Source organism: Pleurodeles waltl, chromosome 4_2, assembly GCF_031143425.1.
Source record: "Pleurodeles waltl isolate 20211129_DDA chromosome 4_2, aPleWal1.hap1.20221129, whole genome shotgun sequence".
Lineage (NCBI taxonomy): Eukaryota > Metazoa > Chordata > Amphibia > Caudata > Salamandridae > Pleurodeles > Pleurodeles waltl.
In genome coordinates, this window is record NC_090443.1 from 386,771,207 (window position 1) to 386,786,114 (window position 14,908).

The 14,908-nt window shown below is 50.5% G+C and overlaps 1 protein-coding gene across 4 annotated transcripts in view; it reads right to left on the bottom strand.

Annotated features, from left to right (window-relative positions):
- The window catches only part of DNM2 (dynamin 2), a 658,491-nt gene that overhangs the window by 402,535 nt on the left and 241,048 nt on the right, over positions 1–14,908 (bottom strand). The window lies entirely within an intron of this gene.

Here is a 14,908-nt window from a genome sequence, read left to right on the forward strand (position 1 = left end):
CACTAAACACATACAAAGGTTTGAAATTCAACTGCTTTTTAGGATTCTTTCAGCTAGAATTTAAAACGTATTAAACTAATATCAAAACTGGCATCCAGATTTTATTAATGGGAGGAGCTTTTGCAAAATAAAATGCAGTTTATTCCGAAATTGACATTAATTCTGCCTTCAAAACGGAATATCATCTTCAGTGATATATTGTGGTACGCAGCCAATGAAATAGATAGTTTTAGAATGGCGAACCCCCCACCCCCCTTTTAAAAAAAAAAAAAATGTCTGCCTACCTAAGAATTTGTACTGCAGTGTTATTTGCTTTTCTCAGCTTTTGCTACTTATATTTACTAGCATCTGAAAATGCAACAGCTTAGTACAGATGAAAATGGTTACTTGCATTTATTAGTGTTAGTATCTTTCATAGATTCGTATGCTTGAATCATTCCCTGGTCATCTAGGTGGGAGTCTCAGGAGTCCTTAAAATAGCAGTAAGACAGGAGTGGCCAAGATGGCTGATGGGGGACACATCCACTGTTGCTCCCATAGGTTAGCTATTCATAGGCCACTTCCATGTCCCCTAGCAGAGGAAAGGGACATGGGCGACTGAAAGTTGCTTGGGGGGCCTGTGGCAACCCTTGGCCCACAACATTCGGAGCGCCAGGCCATTGGACGCACTTAGACAGGCTGCTTGCAGAGGTTGGGAGAATCTACCACAGAAGCACACAGAGGGTGCAGTGTGAAGAGGCTGGACGCTATTGCTTGAATACCCTGAAAATCTTGGTGAGGTCGACCAATAGGAGTTGGCAATGGCATCTTAAAAAGGGGCACTGCGTGCTCACAGGAACAACAAGGAGGAGCCTGTGCTTGAGAGCCCCCTATGTACTTTTACAGTGCTGGACTCTGGGGGTCTAATCTGGCAGCAGGGGACCCCTACCATGGTGCACATTAGAACGCTAATCATAGACACACCAGCTTGGTAAGAAGGGCCACACCTGTGTGTGGTAACATCGCTGCTGTAGCCTTAAGGGTGCAAGCCCATATGTGAAAGTCCCTTTCTAGTGATCATGAAGGAGTGGGAGGACTGCGACATACACTGGGCAGGTCACCTACTGGGGTCTGGTGATTACTCTGAACATCTGGAACCCCCCCTGGAGGCTGGTGGTGTTTCGTACACAGTGGAGAGGCACTCCTCATGAATCCCAAGACGACATTGTCCTCTCAAGGTGGCATCCTTTCCTACCTGGACAAACCCCAGTTAAAACCTCTGACTTCTACGAGTGCTGAGTCTAGCCCCACTAAGACATGTCACCAAGTCCGACCTGCTGGACAGCATCTAAGATTTTAAGGTTGAATTCGGTGATGAACTGCAACAATACCTCACCAAGGGACATGTTGATCTGCACTCAGATGTGAATGCCAAAAGATCTGAACTACAAACTGACGTGGACTCTGTAGGCCAGCGGATCCTATAGACGAAGGACAGCTGGCCTCGCCGGGGAAGGGGGTTTCCTTGCCCCCTGTCCTCTGATGCAGAGGACAGATATCCCGCTAGCACACCTGCCCATGGAGTGGGATAATTGCCTTCTCCCAGATCTGCTTATTTCATGGTTTGTTTTGCCTTGTTTATTGTTTAGTCCCTTGTTTTGGGTTGTCACACAATTTTCGTTCTGAGGGAGAGGGCGGGACAGTGTTCACTGCATTTAAGCGTTCATGCTTAATATAGGCTCTAAGCTCACGCAGGCCTTTATTTCTGACGAAAAGATGACAGATAGTCTCACTTAACACACAGGGACTGAACTCACCTAACAAACGGGGTGCCATCTGCAGACTCTTCGAGAATCCAGCCTGGACATCATATGCTTCTTGAGACCCATCTCCTACAGAAGGACCAGGAGAAACACACACACATTGCATACCCACATACCCAATACCCCAATGTAGGAAAGCCCTCTTTTTGGCATGGTTAGCTCCCCACTTTTTGCCTGGTACCCGAGGTAATTTAGACTGTTAGTGCACTGGGTCCCTGCTAACCAGGTCCCAAGTGCCAAAGCTCTTTCCTAAAATTGCACAGTTATTTTGCACAACCGGCACACTCTTTAGCGCCAACTGTAAGCCCCGAGTAAATGGTACCTAGGGCGTGGGGAACTAAGGAAAGTCCCAAAGGGCTACAGCACCAGTTGTGCCACCTCCAGGGACCCCTCACCAAACACACACAGTGCTGCCACTGCAGAATACTTGTGCTGGTGCAGGTCAAAATTGAAAACACAACCTGTTCCCCTACCAGTGCATGTGTCAGGTATAAGCCAACCCTAAGGGATGGTGTATCCTGACACATTTGAGGGCATGTGTACATGAGCACATATACCCCTGCTATGTCTGTTGATTCTTAGACATAGTAAGTGAACAGGGAAGCCAATTTAAATACATGTGCAGGACACTGTTCACTACGAGTTTCCCAGCTACCTGAAGGCTTCTCGGAAGAACAAGTTACTTACCTTTGGTAACAATTTATCTGCTAGAGACATATTCTAGTCGCAGACTCCTTATTTTAGAATTTCTCCCTGGTGTCAGACTAGAACTGGAGATTTTTCTTTAAGCAATACCCTCAGCGCCATTAGGTGGCGTTGGTCGACTCCGTGTGAGTCGTGGTTGCAACAATGATGTTGCGGTCGTGCATAGGCGCCACCCAAGAGTGCTGAGGTCAGTTTCTTTTCACGACTTTCCACACCAGTAGTGCGGAGCCATGAAGAACACTGAGAATGGTGCACCAGAACTAGGACCCTAAAATGGAATCCCAGTACCTAGAAATCAGTTCACAGTGAGGGGAGGATGGGCGGTTCGGTAAGGAATCTGCAACTAGAATGTCTCTACCAGATAAAATCGTTACAAAACGTAAGTAACTTATTCATCTGATAGAGACTCCTAGTTGCAGATTCCTTACCTTAGAATAGATACCCAAGCAGTACCCTCCTCAGCGGTGGGCTACGAATCAAGATCATACTAGAAAGTCCTGCAGGACCGAACCGCCAACAAAGCCATCTCTGAAGATCTGACTGCCCAGGTAGTAATTTTTAGTCAAAGTGTGCCCATTTAGCTGCCTGACAGATATCCAGGGCAGGAACTCCGTGTGCAAACGCTGTGCTAGCACCTGTTGTTCTTGTGGAGTGAGCACACAAGCCCTCAGGGGGTTGTTTTTTTTGCCACAGCTTAGCACATTTTGATGCAGAGCAGTACCCATCGTAAGATGGTACGCTTCTGCACCGCCCTCCCTTTCTTCGCACCCACATATCCAACAAAGAGTTGGATCATCCATTCGGTTATCTTTCGTACGATTGAGGTAAAAAGCCAACACTCTTTGGATCCAGACGGTGGAGTCTCTCCTCTTCATGAGAGGAATGTTGGGGTGCGTAAAAAGTAGGCACAGTGATTGATTGGCCTATGTGAAAACACGTAACAACCTTAGGAAGGAGGCCCTTGTATGGAGCACCACTTTGTCAGGGTGGACAGACAAAAATTGTGGCATAGAAGAAAGAGCTTGAAGCTCACTTATTCTGTGAGCAGAGGTGATGGCAATAAGAAAAGCAGTCTTCATTGCTGGGAGCCACAGGGGGCAATTGTGCAGTTGCTTAAAAGGGACACACATAAGCTAAGTTAGGACCAGGTTCAAGTCCCACTGTGGCATAATGAACTGGGTTAGAGGAAACAAATAGGTAAGTCCTTTGAGGAACCTTCCAACAATGGGAGACTTAAATCCGAAAGGTTTGTCTGGAAACCTGAGAAAGGCTTGAATGGCTGATAAGTAATCTTTAAGAGTGACGAAAGCAGAGCTCTGATGGGCCAAAGCAAGAATGAACAAGAGAACCTCAGAGAGAAAGGTGCAGAAAGGGGATCAACAGACTTGTTGGTACACCATGCTACACATTTATGCCAATGACAGGTGTATACCATTTTTGGTGGAGGGACACCTGACTACCAGAAAAATATCACAGACTTCGGGTGGAAGGTCAAAAGCTGTCAACTGCCGCCACTCAATCTCCACGCAAGAAGGGAAAGACTAGACATGTTCGGGTGGAGAACCGTCCCCTGCTGCTGCAACAGAACATCCTCCCGAAGGGGCAGTCTGATCAGAGTGTCCGTAGCTACACTCAGTAGCACTGCATGTTCTCTGAGGAGGCAAACAGATCTAACCAAGCCTCTCCCAACTGCTGAAACAGGCACTCCACCAACTCCAGATGGAGACGCCATTCGTGATCGACTATGCATCGACAGCTGAGTTTGTCTTCTCTGGCGTTCAGAGAGCTCACCAGATGTTGAACCACCAGGATTATGCCCTGATGTTCCAACCACGTCCAGAGGAGCAGAGCCTCTTGAGAGTCCACGACCCTCACTCTCCCTGCTTGTTGCAGTACCACAAGGCAGTAGTGTTGTCTGTGAACACTTGCATCACTTTCCCACTTAGAGAGGGAAAGAATGCTTTCAATGAAAGCCTGATCACCCGCAGCTCCAAAAGATTGATGTGTTGTCCGGATTCTGAAGGGGAACAGAGACCTCTGATCTCCGCCTCTCCCATGTGGCCACCCTATCCCATAAGTGACACACCTGACACTACATCTGGTTGGGGAAGGAAGAGGGTTCGGTCATTGACCCAATCGCGATTCGAATACCATCACCTCAGGTCTTTCGCAGATCCCTTCGAGATCTCGGCCGTGTCGGAGAGGTTCCCCTGATGCTGCTCCCACTGGAATTTGAGGTCCAACTGCAGAGTTCGCATATGCCATCTGGCAAGTGTCACCAGCAGGATGCAGGAGACCATGAGGCCCATCAACCTAAGAGTCATTCTCACCAAAATCCAGGATGGAGGCAGAAACATCAGAATTGTAGCTTAAATATCCTGGACTCGCTTTTCAGGAGGATAGACCTGAAAATGCACTGAGTCCAAAACAGCTCCGATAGAAGGGAGCGTCTGAGAAGAATTCAGGTGTGACTTTGGCATGTTTATAGTGAAATCCAGCGAGTGCAGACGGTTTACAGTAGTCTGAAGGTGGGAGACAACTTTATGGGCATGTTCACCTTCAACAGCCAGTCATTGAGGTTGTTTAGATTGAAACTCCTAACCTGCGCAGATGAGCTGCAACCACCGCCATTAATTTCATGAGCACCCGAGGGGCGCTGGTAAGGCCAAAGGGGAGCAGAGTAAAATGAAAGTGTTCATGAACTACCACAAATTGCAAGGAGAGCCTGAGGGCCAGACACAACAGGTATATGAAACTAAGCGTCCTGCAAGTTCAACATTGCCATCCAGTCTCCTGAATCCAAGGCAGACAGGATCTGAGCCGGAGTGAGCATTTCTTCTTGAGGAAGAGATTGAGGGCCAGAAGGTCTAGAACAGGACGTAGGACCGTGCCCTTTTTGGGCACCAAAAAGGAGCAGGAATAACAATCACAACCTACTTCTGGCACAGGGAACCTCTTTATGGCTCCCTTGGCCAAGAGAGCTGTGACTTCCTCGCAGAGAAGTGTCAGATGATCCTCTGGGTAAGTGGCCATAAGATGAGGCATGGCCGCAGGGGCAGTCTCGAAGGGGAGGGAGGAGCCCCTTCGGACCATTAGCAAAACCCACCAGTCCTCTCCAATGGATTCCCATTAGGGCAGGTGATGGCGGGTCCTGCCACCAAATGGTCGGAGATGGTGGAACGATCTAGGAGGGTTTGGAGGCTGCAGCAGGGGCGGACTGGGCAGACCTCTGGTTCCCTATCCCACGAGCCCATGGGATTCTGTGTCCCTGGCCGCGCAGCAGCTGAGTAGCAGTGTCTGGCAGGGAAGGGACACGACAGGGAGCCCCTTACCTGACCATGAAAAGCACAGAAAGTGGACTGTATTAGGTGTGGGGCAGCCGCGAGGACAAGGGACCAAGCCGTAGCCCGGGACTCATTACAAGCAGAGCCCGCTTTGTCTCCAAAGAGACACGTGTCATCGAAGGGCATGTCCATGAGAAACTGGTGGGCGTTCACCGAAAAAACAGACGTCCTCAACCAGGTGTGGCTCCTCAAGGCCACCCTCGACGCAACCGATCTGCCCAGTGAGTTGGTTGTGTCCAGCCCACAATGAATCATGAATGTACCCTCATCCCTCCCATAGCAACGGCTTGGGAGATGATGGGCTGGGCCTCCTCAGGACCTGCGGCAATACCTGCATGACCATATCCCACAATGAATGGGTGTAGTGGCCCAAAAGGCATGCGGTGTTCACTGACCACAATGCCAGACTGGAGGAAGAAAACATTTTCTTCCCAAGTTGAGCCTGTCTTTTTGATTCCCTATCTGGGGAGAGGAGGGGAATGCGCCAGAGGAAGAAGCAGCTTGGATGAGAAGGATCTCAGACGTGGGGTTTTTGGACAGGAATTTAGGATTGTTTGGGGAGGGCCGATGGCTTTGGGTGATTTGTCCTATTCACAGGAGCCTCTGTGCTGGATGTGGGCCATAGACATCGGTGAGGGCTTCATTAAATTGAAGGAGAGGCTCTTAAGAGGAAGCCCCAGCCTGAAGCAGCTCTGTCAGGAGGTTAGTCCTGACTGCAACAGAAGGAGGCTCAAGCACAAGGACCTCAGCCGCCCTACTGACCACCATGGCGTAAGACGCTCCCTCCACCATAGCCACAGAAGGAGGTGAAAGCATGCCAGTGTCTGGAAAAGTATCCAAACCACTAGCCTTCTCCCAATTCCTCTGTCCAGTCCAAGTCAGGGTTATCTAGCTGGTATTCCAAAGGGTTCAGAATCAACCTACAATCCTTCCACATATTCATACCCGTAATAAAAAGGGTCAGAAACCAACCTGGGGTGAGATGACTGCATCAAAGTTGTACCTGGCATCGAGCGATGCCGTTCTGGCGCAAGGTCGTCGGGGATGAGGTTTGGGTCAACGTGGATTGTGGGACCAAACAACATCTGGAGCGTCAACACCTTTGCCGGCGAGGGTCACGTTGGCACGACTGCCGTCGGCATTGATCTGACAAGGATCTGGGGGGTCCTCAGTAGCAGGAGCCAAAGCTGCTGGCATAGAACCAGAGTGCCCCAATCACATCCCCCAGGCCCTAAAGGTGCCACAGAGGGGTTGGGCTGCTCAAAGATGAGGAGCATGGCTAGGCAAAACCTTAAGGTAAGCAGGGGTGGCTCTGGCTCCCGGGAAGTCAGGGAGGAGCAGAGAGGACCCAGAAGGAGGGTCCGCAGACAGAGGCCTAGAGCGTCAACGCTCTTCCCGAGTCTCATCGGCCAAGCGACAGGGTCAAGTCAAAGAATGTTTGGCCTTCTTAGACTTCTTCTTTTGAACCAAAGATTTAGGATGGGACGAAGAAGCTTGTTGATGACTCCACAAGTGGTCTTGTGACGTTCCTCTCAAACAAGACTGGGTCGCCATGAGCTTCAGGGACAGCTCCCTCAATGCCTTCGGTTTTAAGGCCCGGCACTCTGAGCACGACTTAGGGTCATGGGCACGCTCCAGTCACCACAAACACATGAGGTGTGGATAAGTCACCGACATCTTTTGGTGACAGGAGCCACGCAGTTAGAACCCTGTTTTCAGGGAGATCCCTTGATGGACCAGAAGTAAAAAATAATGACAAAGGTTGAAGCTAGTAAACAAATGACTAAGGGTAGCTCTTCTCTGGATGTGGACGTGGCGTGGAAAGTGAAGAACAGACGTTAGCGCCAGGTTGGCGCCTTTATATGAACACAACATCATCATAGCAACCATGATGCCAATGACGCACGTGGAGTACAGGGAGACTGCTCGATGAAAAATCTCCAGATACAGTCTGACTCCTGGGGGAAATTCTAAGGTAAGGACTATAAAACTAGAAGTCTCTATCAGATTACAGAGATGTTTGGTATCAAATATCTCAGCTTAATAAACCCTTATTGATTACAGTGAGGGATTCATTAGTAAATGCACCCAGAGGGTACCCGAGAGGTGCCACCTGAAAACCTACCAGCCACTAGTGTGTTTATGACTGGTCCTGACCAGTTCAACCACCTTAGACACGTTTCTGTCCCCCCAAGGTGACAGCCAGTGCTCTGGCCCCCAAGGTGACAGCCAGTGCTCTCGAAGGCCAGAAACAAAAGCCTGCACTGGGTAGAGGGTGTCAGCAACTCACCCAGGCAGGATGGACATTCCAGGACAGGGAGCTTCAAAGGCCTAGCCGCCTTTCTAATGCGGACCCAGGTCTCTCTGGATGGCAGAGATGACAGGCCCCCCTGTCCTGGCCCCACTTTTGGAGGGAAAATTAGGCAGATTAGTAGATGCGCCCATTTCATGCCAGTCCCACCCCTAAGGTAGAAAAACTTAAGTGGACACCACCTTTTAAGTTCCTCCATCTTTGATATGAAGGCATTAGGCCACTAGGTTTAGGATTATGCCCACTTCCCAGCAGAAGTGGTCATAAAAAGGGTGCAGTCACCCTAAAGGTGGTAACTCATTGGATAGCAGGCACTCCTGCTAACACCCCTAAATTGAGTATTTAGGTTGCACCCCTAAACCCTAGAACTCAGATCCTGGCAACCTACAAGTTAAAGGATGCAGAGGAGTTTCACCTGCAGAAGAGGAAAAGAAGCAGCAGCTGATCTGGTACCAGCCTCAAAGGCCTGCCTGCTGGCCTCGACAGACTCAGCCCAAAATGACAACTCATCCGGCAGCTAAGCTTCTACAAACTCAGGAGGACTGCCTGCCTTCCACAGAGACTCCAGACTCCTGTGAGCAGCAGATCTGCTCTGCAAGTAGTTCACAAGAAAGGACTCTGCAGCCTTCGGAACAGCAAAGACCCAACACCCGAAGTGACCACTGCACCAGACGTCCACGACCTGAGGTGAAGCAAACCAACAATGCCAGCAGGGTTCCACAGCTGCCAAGAGTCTGAGTCCACCCCTCTTGGGGCCTTGCAGTGAGGGAAAACCAGACACCTCCAGCAACTACTGCAACCATTACCCACCACCCAATCGGAGGTGGGTCACCGATGCCAACGACGTCCCCCGGCTCTCTTGAGCTCGAGTCCACCTGGCCTCACCCCTCCTGAACTCCCCAACAACGCCAGCAGCCTCAACACACAGGACCCTCTGACCACAAGTGCTCCTGAACAGAGAAACCCAGTACCGAAGGATCCCCTGCATCTGTCGCCCCTGGAGAAATGGACCATAGGTGCACGTACGTCCCCTAGCACCCCACGTCTACAACTTACCTGTTTGTTGTCCCCTACTGGCTTCCTAGCCAGAACCTGCAGACAGTTTCTACGAGGACCAATTCCCATTGAAAACCACTGGGCACCTAATACCTTACTTCACCCCTGCACCTGGCCATACCAGTACTGCCTGGAGTGACCTGCTGGTGTGGTTCTGATCAGTGCACATTAACATCAGTTAACCCAATTAATTCTCTGAGATTGGCTTCATAAGTCATTGTTAACTGTGTTTGCTGAACGGGGCGTGGCCAAGATGCTGGCCGGAGCGGACGCTTGAGCAAAGAGCTCCGCTCGCGGCCCACCTTCTTCTTGATTATCCTGGTCCCTAGCGGGCACTACATCAATGAGGCTTCCCCCCCCCCGAACCGGGGGTGGCCCCAAGAAACTAGAACTAGCTGCAGCTGGCCCTGAAATGGTCTGATGGGTCAGAAGAAACAAGGCGCAATCGGCGCCCCAGACCGAAAACCGAATCGGCCCGGCCAAGGTGGGTGCGGCGCGCACGCAGCAACGGGCGGCCCTGTTTGATTCCCCCGTGGGGTCGCTGGGGTACCCGAGGCTGAGGAGCCCGGGCTGCGGCGCGGCCGAACAGCAGGCTCACTGGCTGGGGCGCAGCTGCGGGAGCGCCGCAGCACCCGACTTGGCCGCGGCCCAGCAGGGCGGCCCGTAAGCAGGGGGACGCGCAGAGGACGAGCGCGACCCCGCCGGTCAATGTGTGGCGCCCCGGGCATCCTGCCGGGGCATTCCTTTCGCCTGGAGCGGCCGCTGCACGCGGGCTGGGCCCCCTCCCTCGCGGGTCCATACCTCGAGCGCACCGGCGCCAGGACCGGGCGCTGGTCCTTCCACATCGTTTGCCCCTAGCCTGGGGCCGCAGAGCGCGAGCACGCACCTGAGGGGGACCCGGACCCCGAGACTTCGCCTTGGCTCCCCCCGCTGGAAGCGGGCACTGGGTCCGCCAAGGGGGTCAACAGGCTGCGAGCGGCCTCCCCTCCCCCGCACTGACAATCGGAGCAGCAACGCACAAGGCCCTCAAGGAAACACCCAGCCTCGTGCCTCGGACTGGAGCTGCGGTGGTGACCAGGAACTAGGCCTGGATCAACAAAGGGAAAAAACAAATCAAAGCAAGAGGGCAGAACGTTGCGCAGGAGAAGCAGAATCAAGACAATAATAAACTAAAGACATAAAACGATTGCACCAGGCCACCACAATAGCAAGCCACAAGCCAATAAAAGAAGAGTCTACCGCAACTGGACCAAACTAAAAGGTGGCCAGCGCTCAACCTGGCATCGATGATTAGGCCGAATGCATAGCAACAAACGTGCCTCAAGCAGCAAGCAACCACACTAAACTTCGAGCAGCTCTAAGGAGAGCGCAACCACGTTTGCACTACCGGACACTCTAGATTCATCCACTCTTAGTGCGCAAAGCCCTCCGTCTCACCCTGCCAGGGCTCGCAGTTGGCCTCTCGCAACCTAGCCCTCCCCGGCCACGCAAGGAGCACCATGGTCAAACCTAAGCACCCCAAAACGGGGAGCTCCACGGAAGGAGAACTCCCCCCTTCCGCAGGCCACTCGGATATGCAATCTGCAACACTGCTCCAACTGAACGAAACACTACGCACGCACTCTCTGCAGTTCGATAAAATCATGCAGGCAATATGGAAACCAAAACCTCGCTGGAAGGAAAAAAAAAAAAAAAAAAAAACGATGCTGCAGCGCTGGAGGTCTCCTTGCTGACCACCGCAAGCTGACAGACAAGAGTGCACAACACAGAACTGTCGCTAAAAACTGTTCAACCGGAGATGGCAGACATGAAAAACAAATTCAAACAAATGGAAACTGAACTGGCGCAGCTGCAGCGCAGGGCTGAAGAGGCAGAGGGACACTCAAGACGCAATATCATCAGATTTATTGGCATCCCGGAACGACTGGAACTACCAAATGCCGGGGATTTCATGGAAACCTGGCTGAAAGACATAATGAAAATACAAGATGCCACAAAAACACCAATGATAGAGAGAGCCCACAGAATACCGGGCAGGCCCCCGCGGCCTGGAGCTCCACCTCGACCCTTGATAGCCTGGTTCCTTAACCATAGAGATAGAGATTCTGTCCTTCAACACTTTAGAACCTCTAATCAAATCAGCTTGGAAAACAATAATGTGTCTACCCAGACTATACGCTGGAAGTACAACGCAGAAGAGTAACTTTTGTAAAAATCAAACAACTCTTGCGACAAAATAACATTACCTACTCTATGTTTCCAGCCCGCCTGCGTATCATCATGACGAGAAAACGCTCATGTTTCCTACCCCAGAGGACGCATGGACATGGATTCACGCTAAAGGTCTGATCAGCCCACCAACGGAAAAGGAAACAACTGAGGAGTGGATAACCCCCAGCGCCAGGAGGAAAAAACAAAACGAGACAACATCGCGCCCAACGAAATCGCAAATGGAAGGCGACCAAGCACAAATACTAAGGGAGACCAGCACCTTTACCCGATCACAAACCGATACCCGGAGCGAGACAGACGTCACCGACAGCGGATCCCCTGGAGGGGAATCCAGTGCATCCTTCTCCCCACTACTGGCCGGCCCTGACTTCACCCTGCGCTCTGCAGACGAATTCTAGGCCCCAAGTGCGAACTCGAGCTGCGCCACCAACGCGAGCCCTGCGGGGAGGGGGGGTGATGGGGGGGGGGGGGACACGCGGCCCCCCTCTCCCCTGAGGTCACACGGGGAGTTTGACAGCTTCCTCGTGACGGGGCCTGACCGCCTGCTGCCTCGGACGAGACTCAAAGGATCACTAAAGCAGACGCGACCACAACCTGGACCACGCAGGGACTGAACTATCCTGGAGATGGGCCTTTCGACGCCCGGCTTCTATAAACCCACGCTCCCCGACACCCCAACTACTCCCGAATGGAACTTAATCTCCCAGACTGCAGTTTAGGCACCGGTTGTGCCATTACATTTACTTTCGGGCTTTACCCGAAATATCCTTTTGCTTATCGCGGGAGGGATACGCACATTAGACTAGCGGCAAAAAAACTGTGTTTGCAGAACATTGTTTTTTCCCCACAGGTTAACAATGAATAACTCAAACTGCACTGTGACTATTTTCGAAACTAAAAAGTATTTATGCTTGAAGAAGTACTTACCTTATGATGAAGTTCTTAGTTTTAAAGTATATACAAACAAAAGTATTTTTCTAAATTGGTCTTAGATTTATTCTTCGAGTGCGAGTCATTTATTGCCTCTGACTACAACAAATACTTAGCACTACCCTCTGATAAGCCTAACTGCTCGCCCACACTACCACAAAATAGAGCATTAGTCCTATCTACTTTTACCTCTGCAAACCAACTGGGTACCCACTGGACTCGCTACATGGTGTATTTATTTTTAGTGATCCATATAGAGAGCCAGCTTCCTGCACCTATCACTCCTCAGCCAACACTAAGCAACAAGGTTGCTGTCTTGCAGAGACAATCTCCTTCTGGCAATCTCTCACACTAAAACAAACAGGGACAGTAGAGATCTCATACTGGTTGGCGCGCTGAAGGGATGACCTTAGCCATAGTATATGTGCCTAATTCAGCACAAGGTCCATCCCTTTTATGCTTTTTGGAGGAGCTGGGTAGAGTCGCGGGGGTGGGGATTATCCTTGCCAGGGTCCTCAATTTGCCATTGGAGGGGGCAGGACACATGGGGGAGCCCTTTCGAAGCAGCTGAAAAAGGCCTGGAGGAACCAGGCTTACAGGATTGTCTGGTGGGAGAGATACGCAACAACTACCAGCTTGAAATTCGACTCCCATGTTCATCTGACACATTGCCTTATAGACTACATTCTACTGAGCAATGCCCTTGTGAGACTGATAAGATCAGTGGAGATTGAACCTATCTCAGTCTCTAGCTCCCCTCCCCCAAGATGCAACCAGGGAGCAGGCAGTTTCCACTCTTCCTTACTGGAGGGTAAGGTAATCAAATACAAAATAGGACAACAAACTGATGAATACTACGAACTTAATGAAGAGGTAAAGCTTCTGTCACTGGAGTCTGGAACACCTTCAAGGTAGTCATCAGTCAGGATTTGTTTCTTAGCACCAATGGCTGACCTTTCTAGACACCTCAGGTTGGAAATACAACTGGAGAGAGAGATTCAGGATCTGGAAAGAGCGGCGGCAGCACCCTTTCCGCTGCGCCACCTGCGGCCTTATTACGAATAGGGGCCAGCTACGCTTGCACTTTACTAACAAAGCAGAGCTTTCTATACTGCACCTTAGAAAACGCTCATACATTAGGGAAGATAAAGTAGGTACTCAGCTCACTCAGGCCCGAAGCAGTAAGAGAGGAAAAGAGTGCATAAGGGAGATGCAACTACTCAGGGGTCCCAGAGGTAGGAGATATGAGAAAGGTGGACAAATTGTGTTGCTTTTACTAATACCTCTATCTTGGAGTTTCCCTCTTCTTTTGGCGTGGGAAGACCTTCTTATAGAAGATAAAACTCCTGAGGCTCACAAATATTCTGAGGGATTCCCTAGAGGGCCTGATCCTGCCTTAAGAGCTAAAAAAAATCCGAGACTTTAGAAAACTCCAGGCCTGGATGGCCCATTGGCCCAGTTTTTACAAGACATACCAAAGTGGTCCCGAAACTCACCACCCTGTTCAACCACCATGCGGACTCTGGTTCTGTGGCTTTGGAGATAGGGGTAGTGGTAGGAGCCGTCCTACCAAAAGCCAACAAAGCTGTCAGTCACTGCATGTTCTACCGCCCAACAACCTTTCTGAATACGGACACAAAACCTTTCATGAAGATCCTGGCCACTAACTTTAAGGTAAGGTGCATGCTTCTCACTCTGGTGCACCCGGAACAGAGTGAATTTACCCAGGGTCACCAAGCTTGCAGCAATATTTAAAATTAGCCATCTGATGGAGAAGGCCTTACTCAAGAACATACCTACATTCTCCTATCCCTAGATGGAGAGAAGGCTTTTGAGAGGGTGGACTGGGCTTTCCTGCATCTTGCACATCAGAGGATGGTCATGGAAGGCAACTCTGTAAGAATGATCTTTCAAATTACGTGTGCCCTGTGGCCAAGGAAGCCCTGAATGGCTGCCACTAGACTCCCTTTTTTCTTTCTAGAGGCACAAGGCAGGAGGTCTCCTGTCGTCACTTCAGGTTTCTCTCCTTCAGTTTCTGTCTAGAACCCTTAGAGCCTGCTTGACCCAAAAGTCTGCAGCTGTGATGAGGATCATATCTGGACAACAAGTACTGAAAATCACCCATTATGCCGACGTGAACTACTAATGTTGGGATCCCCAAGCTCCTCACTCCCAACAGTCATAAACTTACTTCACATCTATGAGTTGGTCTTATAGCCTGAGGCCAACTACAACAAATCTGAGATATTCAACCTGACGTTGGGACTTGGAGATGCAGCCAGAATGACGGTGCTATTCTCATTCCAGTGGGCCAAATCTTCCATTAAGCATTTTGGAGTTGGATTCACTTGGATCACTGGGGAATTCTTTAGTGTCAACTACCCCTTCTAATAGTGGCTATTATAAAAAGATCTCCATTCCTGGGGAAATCTGATGCTATCCTGGCTGGGCAGGATTAACAATAAAAATGGACGTCCTTCCACGTCTTCTCGATCTGTTTTAAGCACTTCCGATGTGGCTAGACTCTA